The following is a 9,231-nucleotide window of genomic DNA, read 5'->3' as shown; positions in this document are numbered from 1 at the left end:
CGCTGCTGGGCTTTGATTTTGTTTCTGCATTTTGCCGGTGGGTCTATGGCTGAGTAATCCAACCCACGTCTCAGAAAGGTGTGAGCAGGGCTGGCAGCCCAGAAAATCCAAACCGCCTTTTGGAAGCGAAAGCTCCATCTCCTCACCGAGCGTTTCTCAGCCCTCCCCTCCCCGTTGCTCCTGGCAGCCCCGCGGCGCGACCGGCTCTGCCGAAACCACCCGGCAGCATTGCTCCTTGCTGAGCCCCCGCAGGCGCCAGCCTTTCTCCGGGGCCACCCGCTCGTCTTGTTGCCTGTGGCATCGTGGTCCCCACCCCCAGGTTTTTTGGTTCCCTGCAAGGGTTTTTGGGCAGATAGCTCTTTCCTGGGCAAGGCGCGAGGGTGAGGAGGCAAGAGCTGCCTCCCTTGGTTCCTCCTCCTCCTCAGCGGCTCCATCTGCATCCCCTCCATCCCTCGGGAGCATCCCAGGGAGGGCGGGAGGAAGGGTGAGGTTCCCCTTCCCACCACCTCCTTGGCTTTCTACCTCTGTTTGTAAACAAGCCTCTACCTGCCCCCTCAGCAGGGCACAAAACCCCCCCCCACCCAGGCAATTTGCAGCGAACTCACCCCCCCCCCAAAAAAAAAAAAAAAAAAAGTCAACTCCGAGGCCGTTATGGCTATATTTAGTTGGAACTTTTCTGTCCAGGATTCAGACTCTATTTGGAAACCCTGTACCTTGGCGTGCAGCCAAGCATCTTGGTTTTACACAGTAATCCCTCAGCATATGGCAAATGTTTCTCATCTCCCGGTGGCTGCGGCACCGGCCCCGGCAGCCCGGCAGCGGAGGGTTTTGAGCTGAAAGCGAGACGGGCTGGCTGGCTGCGGTTGAGGATTCACGTCTTAGACCCAGCAGGTCTTTTAATAGAAACATCTTCTTGACGTAGCTTTAAAAAAATAAATAAATGGGAGAGTCAGAGCTTCCCCCGGCCCGCAGCACCAGGCAGGTGGTTTTGGGGTACAGACTGGCCAGTGACCCGGGGTGATGCCCGGGAGTGGGGTGATGGGCAGGGGGAAGATGTGGGGCACCCCAAACCGTGCCCTCAGGCCTCCCCGGCTGGTTCAGCTGTCAAGGTGGGAAACAACTTCTGCCTTATTTTGCCCTTTCTCCACTGAAAATGTCAGAAAAAATTCCCTTTTCACATGCCGGGAGTCCTGGGGTTGACGCAGCGATTGCCCGGAGCACGGTGTAATTCCCAGTAACGTGACGGCAATTCCCTGCCAACAATTTTATCCCGACAGCCCACGGGTGTCCGAGTGATGCTCAGGGGAGCAGCATCCTCACGTGCCCTGGTCCTCTCCTCTCCTCTCCTCTCCTCTCCTCTCCTCTCCTCTCCTCTCCTCTCCTCTCCTCTCCTCTCCTCTCCTCTCCTCTCCTCTCCTCCTCACGTATTTTGGATGAAATGAGGCCTGCGACAGCATCTCTCTTGGAAACGCGGAAAGTAACTGGAAGTAAAACGGAGGGCCACGCACATTTCCCTGCTCCGCGGCAGCTGTGCGGCAGAGGGAAGCGGGAGCCAGCTGAGAAAAGGTGATCAAACGGCTATTTACACAGCCCTTCCAAATATTTTAGCCTCGTGACACGCGTGATGATGTATAACAAAAATATCTGCTTCAAAACCTTCCGAGTTAAATCCCACATCCTTATTTTAATTCAGGAGTTCAAGGGATTTAAGGAAGTTTATACTTCAAGCGATTGTTCTTATCGCTCACTGCGAGGAGCGCTCCAGCCAGCCCTCGGGGACAGCGGGGCGGGATTCGGGGACAGACCTACGGCCCATCACCAGCACCCTGGGGAAGAGCGGGCGCAGCGGGGGCATGGTCCGGACTGGCTGCGGGAATAACGTGAAGGGCATCGGCAGGGGCACGCGGGATTAGCGCCTTCGAGGCGGTTTGATTCGGGCACCCCCTTGTCCCCGCCGGCAGCCCTGTGAAGGCTGCTACGGGGAGACTCGTTGTCCCTGCAGCCTGGCTTTGCTCGGCGCCGTGGTGTTTCTAACGAGGCTAATTTAACCCTGCTCTCTTAAGAGAGGCCAAAGCCCCCGGCCGGGTGTGGGCAGGAGCGGAGGGGTGCCTTGGGGGTGCCGGGGCGCCTTGGGGGTGCCCGGGGGCCTTGGGGGTGCCGGTGTCTCACATCACCCCAGCCTCACCGCTCCTCGCCTTCCTCGTGCCGTAAGCACCGCCGCAGCGTGCTGGGGCTGGAGGTCTGCTACAGCCAGGAGCGGGAAGAGACGGCGGCCCACGTTAATGAGCGCTCCCCCAGCTGGCTCCTCCGTGCTCCCCCAGCTGGCTCCTCCGTGCTCCCCCAGCCAGCTCCTCTGTGCTCCCCCAGCCAGCTCCTCTGTGCTCCCCCAGCCAGCTCTGCGGCCCTCAGGGCAGGGCTGTCCCGGCAAAGCTCGGCTCACACGGCACTGGGGCCACGTGCTCCCGTGCTTCACCGTCCACCGGCCCCTTCCCCGGCCTCGGGGGCGGCAGCGAGCGGGGGTCCCCCACGGGCACTGCCGCGTTGGGTTCCCCCCTCCACCCCGTGCCGTTTCCCTGGCTCTGGTGGGAGAAGCCGGGGACGGGCGGCTGAGCCCGTTCCTGCGACGCCCAAATGCCTGCCAGAACCGAGCCAAGCTTTCCGGAGCAGTTTAAACACCCGCTAGCACGTTACCTAAAGCCCTGTGATTCACCGACAGCCGCTCGGTTCGGCTCTACCCTTTCATCGTCCCTGAATGCGGCATTTCCCGGAATCACGTGGGCTTTTTCTGCCGCTAATACACACCTACGGGTCCAGCTGTTCCCTCCCCGACGCTTTCCATACGGCGCTTTAAAGGCGCCCGCTGCCCGCGCGCCACGTGCTGCCCTTAGGCGAGACGCGGGTTTGCCACGGCGCGTTTGATCCCCGCAGTCTCCCCGCAATGTCCCGGAGGGGTTTCCGCACCGCGGTGATGGTCCCACGCAGCCACCCGCATCCCACAGCAGTGCGGGACGAGAAGGATGGAGATTCGGATAAAGGTCCGGTGGCTCTTCATGGATAAAAGGCCGGTGGCAAACCTGGGCAGCCCAGCCAGCCGTGCGGTTAAGGATGCGGGATCCGTGCAGCGCGCTCCCAGTGAGACGGGGCATCTGTGGGAACCAGCCACCCCGCCAGAAGCAACCCGCAGCCCGGTGGGTGTTCACAGGCTGTGTGGGATCCGCACATCCCGGAAGGTGGAATGAGTTGCCCAGGAGCTCTGCTGTGCAGCGAGGATTTTTTTTGCTGTAATTCTGTTTTTTTCTCAGTCTCAGCCTGGGAAGTTTCAGCTCGCGGTGCCAAATGCCGCCCCAGCGTGTTTATTAATGCTGATTGTAAAACCTTGGCAAAAGCATTCGCCATCAGGTCTGCAGAAATCCTGCCGGATCCGCTGCCTTCCAACCAGATGGGCCTTATTAAGAGATGTCACACCGCTAACGACACCTGACAGCTCTTTGACTCCCTTCCCTGCTCTGCTCCGAGGCAGAGACCCGAGGGGAGGCGGGAGCCCGCTGTCCCCACGCCTGTCCCAAGGGCACTGAGCAGGGGCGCGCCCCTGCACCCCGGATTCGCTTCGTGCTCCTCGGCCGCCCTCCTCCTCCCACCTCCCTTCTCCCGCTGCACCCGCGCGTGGGCAGTGAGCCGTCACCCACAGCACCGGCCGCTTGAGGTTGCGGGTGATACGCTGACATCTCATGTCTCCACGTATTTGGCCGAGTGTGTGATTTTTGCACTCTGCTGTTTCCTTGAGTTAGAACAGCCGCTGGGAGCGCAGGTATGGCACTCTGCAGCGCACTTTTCTGCATGTTTTAATAACATGATATCACACCGACATCGGCAGACGCAGGCAGAGCACCTCCTGCACGGCTGGGCCACAGCATCCCTCGCGTCTTTGCTCTGCGTTTACACCGCCGGCGTGTAATTTTGGGGAGCGACGCGATGGGGATGTGGATGGGAAGGTGCAACGTCGCACCCTGCATTTTGGGTGTGCGGCCATCCCTGGTGCTCTCTGCTGATGGCTTCTGATACCGTGACGCCCCCCCTTTCCGAGCCGTTGCATCATCACTGTGGTCATCATCTGCAGACTCAAGGGGAAACAGGGCAGGACTGATGTTTAGCAGAGCACCCATGGGTGCTCCAACCCAGCCCGTAGCACTGCTCTTGGTTGCCCAGCTCCCTCCCTGCTGGGTTTCCCCAGCCTGTGCTGATGCCCGGGCTCAGAGGTAGCCGGTGTCTCGCAGGCTCCGTGCCGCTGGTCCCCATCTCAACGTGGGATCCTCCTCCAGCCTCGGGAAAAACGCCACTTCGCCCAAATCCCTGACTCGCACCATTTTTCCCCGACAGCAGGCTGGCTCCACGCAGGAGCCGCGCTGGGGCGAGAGCTGTGCAGCCTTGGAGAGCTGCTGCTGGCGCTGCCGCACATATTCCCTCTGACTGCATCGCTGCAGCTCTCGCTTGCTGCCTGCCAGCGCTCCCCCGAGTGATACACCAGCCCCATAGCTTCCAAAATCAGAAATATTTCACCCTCCAGAATGTCTAAAACTCATGCTCCTGGGGACGGCAGTTTGGTCTCCAGGCAGGGATGGACTCAGCGGGCAGCCAGCAGCAGAGATGCTGTTTGTGTCCGTCCCCGTCCCCCCCCCGCCACGCTCAGCACCCCCAGGCAAGAGGCTGGGAAAAGCCCGCCGGGATGACACCAAGTTCTTTGGGAAAACCCATGACAACGAACGCAGCCGGGCTGCTGGCCGTCCTGCCCTGCCGCCGGCTCGGCTCGCGGGGCGCAGGAGCCCCAGCACGACACCCTGGGGCACGGACACCCTGGGGCACCGACACCCTGGGGCACCAACACCCTGGGGCACGGACACCCTGGGGCACCGACACCATGGGGCACCGATACCACCACCGCCGGCAGCTGGGAAGGGGCCGGTTCAGCCGCGCTGACATCTCCCTGCTCTGCGGCCGAGTCCCTCTCGGGGGATGTCCCATCCCCACCGCGTTTTCTAATTTCCAGCCTAATCTGCCGCTCTCCAGGCTCACCGCGACTTAATATAACGCTGGTGACTGCCCGCGGGCAGGAGCGGGAGAGCTTGTCCTTCTCCCTGCCTGTCCTGGGGGCACCGCTGCCGAGCAGAACAAAAGCTGTAAAAAAAAAAAAATAAAAAAATCAGCCTGGAAGTTTCTCAAGCATTTTTTGATTGGTTTTAGTTTCCCCCTTTGAAATTTGTTATCTTTCCTCTGGTCACTGAGAAATAACCGAGGCGGTGGGGGGGGGTGAACGGCTTTCCGAGTCTTTGGAGCGAGAGCTGGGGCCGGGGGAGCCTGGGCTTGTTTTAGTTGTATCTTGATTGCGGTGCTCATTACTCAGAACCCTAACTGGCTCTGCGGTTCCCATTTGTAATCAGATATTCAGGAAAATAATCAAATTGGAATTGCTAGGGATTCCTTCTCCCCGGTGTAACAGAGCCCAGGCAGGGGAGGTGGCACAACTCAGCAGCAAACCTCGGCGTTGCCTCAGGTCAACATTTCAACAGCAAATTGATGGGAGTTAAATCAAGAAGAGAGCTGATAAACACCCCCCCCCCCAAATCTGCCCAGATTAAAGACACTTTTAACTTCTGCTTTGCTTCTTGCACTGAGAAAAGGGGCCCCAAAACAAGGCTCGCCCTGCTTCTGTGCCTCCGGCAGCAGCGGGGGCCGCCCATCGGTGCCCGCCCCGGAGGGCGATGGCTTTGCCGAGCGCCCGTCTCCTCGGGTGAGCCCGCGGGCGCTGGGCAGAGCGGGCAGGGGAGGGATTTCAGCCCCCGGAGCCACAGGGCCCCATGCTCTCTGCCTACGGCTTTGCCCGTCCTTTTGCCTGCTGCTCCCCCCCGGGGCCTAGGCCCTGCTGGGGGGGAACCGGTGCAAAGGGAGAAATTACCGAGCGTTGGAACAAGGAATTGTAAGTGACTCAGGTTTAAGAAGGACGATTTTTGCCAGGCGAGATGTGATGGCTTTTTTGGACGGGGCTAGATAACGGTGCTGCAGCTCTAATCAATCCAGCTTTCAGGACATTGTTTGTACTAATCTGGAGAGCGAGGCTCAGCCAGCCCCGGCCTCGAGGCGCAGGCTTGGCAGGAGCGCTTTGCCCAGCAGGCACGGGCGGCCGCGGCCGCAGGGTCTCTGGCGGGGGGCTGGGCATCGGTGACCCCCGGCAAGGAGCCATCGGCACGGCAGGGAGAGTGTCGGTAAACCCATGGGGACCGGGGGAGAAGTTACGAATCCTCGGGGGGGAGAGATTATGAAACAGGGCAGCATCCCCGTGCCGGCACATTTTTCTTCCCGCTTCTCCGGCCCCGCGTTTTTCACCTCCAGCACGCGTGGAGTCGGCGCTCGGAGGCATTGCGGCTGCTGATGCCGCAGCTAAAGGGACCCTCCTTCTCCTGCACGGGCAGGGCTTACGGGCCTGGGGATGGGTGTTTAAGGCACCCGCAGGTAGATCTCATCTGCCCAAACCCCGACCCCCGTGTCTTTCCCGCTAAGGGAATCACTCGGGGGGGGGGTGAATCCGCTGCCCGCAGCCCTTCGAGGGAGGTGGGAATGTGCTGGGACATGCAGATCTGCAAGAGAGACACATCGTCACCAGGGCTTGTGCCTAATCATAATAATTTTGTCTTTCTACCATTTTAATTTGCTAATTTAATCCCTGGAAGGAATACCTACTTGGATGCGGGGAAAGAATGAAACTCTTGCATCTGGGTGTGCTGAGAGCGTTTCACCAATCGCCTGGGCAGAGCGTTAGCAAACCCAGCGCAGGGTGCGGGAGTGCAGCATCCCGGCCGGGCTGTCGGCTTCTCGCGGTCAAGCTGGATGCCCTGCCTGAAATAAAATATTCCTGCACCACTCGTGCAGGGCCATTTCCAGCAACTGGCAAAAGCCGTGGGAGCTCCCAGCTGTTGGAAAGCCCCGGGGGGCCGCTGCCAGCCAGAGAGCGTTGCCGGAGGTAATAGCACATCCCGAGCGCATCGGTCCCGCAAGGGCCAGGGTCAGCCCTGAGCTGGGCGAGGTTTCCCCTGGTGCAAGGTTTCTTTCCGGAAAAGGGCTCTGTGTCTGCCGGCTGAGCCTCTGCGGGAGGAATTTCACCGGCTCTGCTTGGGTCTCTGCCGGCCCAGCCCGGAGCCCGTGTGCCCTTGGTACCCTGGTCGAAGGCAATAGCCGGTGTCCAGCCAGGAGCCTTCCCCGCTCTCCTCCTCCTCCTCTCACCCAGATGTTTGGCAAACCGCCACCTCCCCGGGATGGAGGAGAAGTGACCTGGAGCCGCCGGACAGGATGAGGCCAGGGCTGGGACGCTCATCTCAGGGGAGAGGAGAGGTCACGCGCTTTGGGTAGGTGCTGACACAGGTTACAGCTCCCGAGGGAGTCGGTCGGCGAGGACGGGAGCGGGGCAGCTCAGGGCCCTCTTTCTGACGCTCCGCAAGGTGCGACTCCTCCGTGCTTCGCCACAGCCCGTCACCAGGCGGGCGCTTTGCAGGGGTGCTCCTCTCGCCCTGGCACAAATGACACGAGTGCCACCATCTCCCCTAAAACTGGCGTGACTCTGGGGACTCCGTCATCCTCAGCATCCCGGCCAGGGGCCCTGACCCATCTCTCTGGGGTCCCCGCCAGGAGGGAGGGAGGGAAAGCGGGGCCGGGACTGGAGAGATCCCGGACGCAGAGCAGGAACATCGTGCGGGACCGGCACAGGGAGCGCAGCTATAGCTGTGTATTCTGCTCCTCTCTGCCTGCTTCTCTCGAGAAAGTTCAGTCTCAGCTGTCAGTCTCCTTCTCCTGCTTTTTTTTGAAGTTGGAGAACTACGTACATGGATGGCGTCTCTAATTAATATAAATATAGCAAAACATAAATAATAGACATGCCTGAAATAGTGTCACCCCTGAGCAGGCAGGCGTACGCGTCATGGAAAGAAAATAAAAATGCTTTTTATCTGTTTTAGCATTTTTTGTTTGTTTGTTTTCAGTGGTTGTTCCGTTCCTTAGAAAAGAGCAACCTTTGCCATGGGTGAAACCATTCAAAAGAGAGACCGAGGGGCGGGGGGGCGGGGGGGGGGAGCCCCAGGGAAGAGAGGGGGATGGGGATGGGATGGGATGGGGATGGGGACAGGATGGGGATGGGGATGGGGATGGGGACGGGGACGGGGACGGGGATGGGATGGGATGGGATGGGATGGGGATGGGGATGGGGATGGGGACAGGATGGGGATGGGGATGGGGATGGGGATGGGGACGGGGACGGGGATGAGGATGGGGATGGGATGGGATGGGATGGGATGGGGATGGGGATGGGATGGGATGGGGATGGGGACAGGATGGGGATGGGGATGGGGACGGGGACGGGGACTGGGACGGGGATGGGATGGGATGGGATGGGATGGGGATGGGGATGGGGATGGGGACAGGATGGGGATGGGGATGGGGATGGGGATGGGGACGGGGACGGGGATGGGGATGGGATGGGATGGGATGGGGATGGGGATGGGGATGGAGATGGGGATGGGATGTGGATACGATGGGATGGGATGGGGACAGGATGAGGATGGGGATGGGGAAAGGATGAGGATGGAGATGGGGATGAGGATGGGCATGAGGATGGGGATGGGGACAGGATGGGGATGGGGATGAGATGGGGATGGAGATGGGGATGGAGATGGGGATGGAGATGGGGATGGGACGGGGATGGAGATGGGGATGGGGATGGGGACAGGATGGGGATGGGGATGGGATGGGGATGGAGATGGGGATGGGGATGGAGATGGGGGTGGGATGGGGATGGAGATGGGGATGGGATGGGGATGGAGATGGGGATGGGGATGAGGATGGGGACAGGATAGGGATGGGGACAGGATGGGGACGGGGATGAGGATGGGGATGGGGATGGGGATGGAGATGGGGACAGGGATGGGGATGAGGATGGGGACGGGAAGCGGCGGGGCTGCGGGGCTGGTGGGAGATGAGGAAAGTCCTGCCGCAACGGGGGTGGTGGTGGTGGGGGAATTCATAATAAATGAGTTTTATCGTGGAAACGCGGCTCCGGTGCTCCCCGCAGGTCGGCTGCTCCCCGCCACGGCGCTTCCCGGCGCTGCCCCGGGCCCGGGGAGGGGCGGGGGCGCGGTCGGGGCCGCCGGGCTCTTCCCTCCAACTCCTCCTCCTCTTCTTCCTCCTCCTCCT

This window comes from Balearica regulorum, chromosome 9 (genome assembly GCF_011004875.1).
Source record: "Balearica regulorum gibbericeps isolate bBalReg1 chromosome 9, bBalReg1.pri, whole genome shotgun sequence".
Classification (NCBI taxonomy): domain Eukaryota; kingdom Metazoa; phylum Chordata; class Aves; order Gruiformes; family Gruidae; genus Balearica; species Balearica regulorum.
This window is presented reverse-complemented; position numbering follows the sequence as displayed.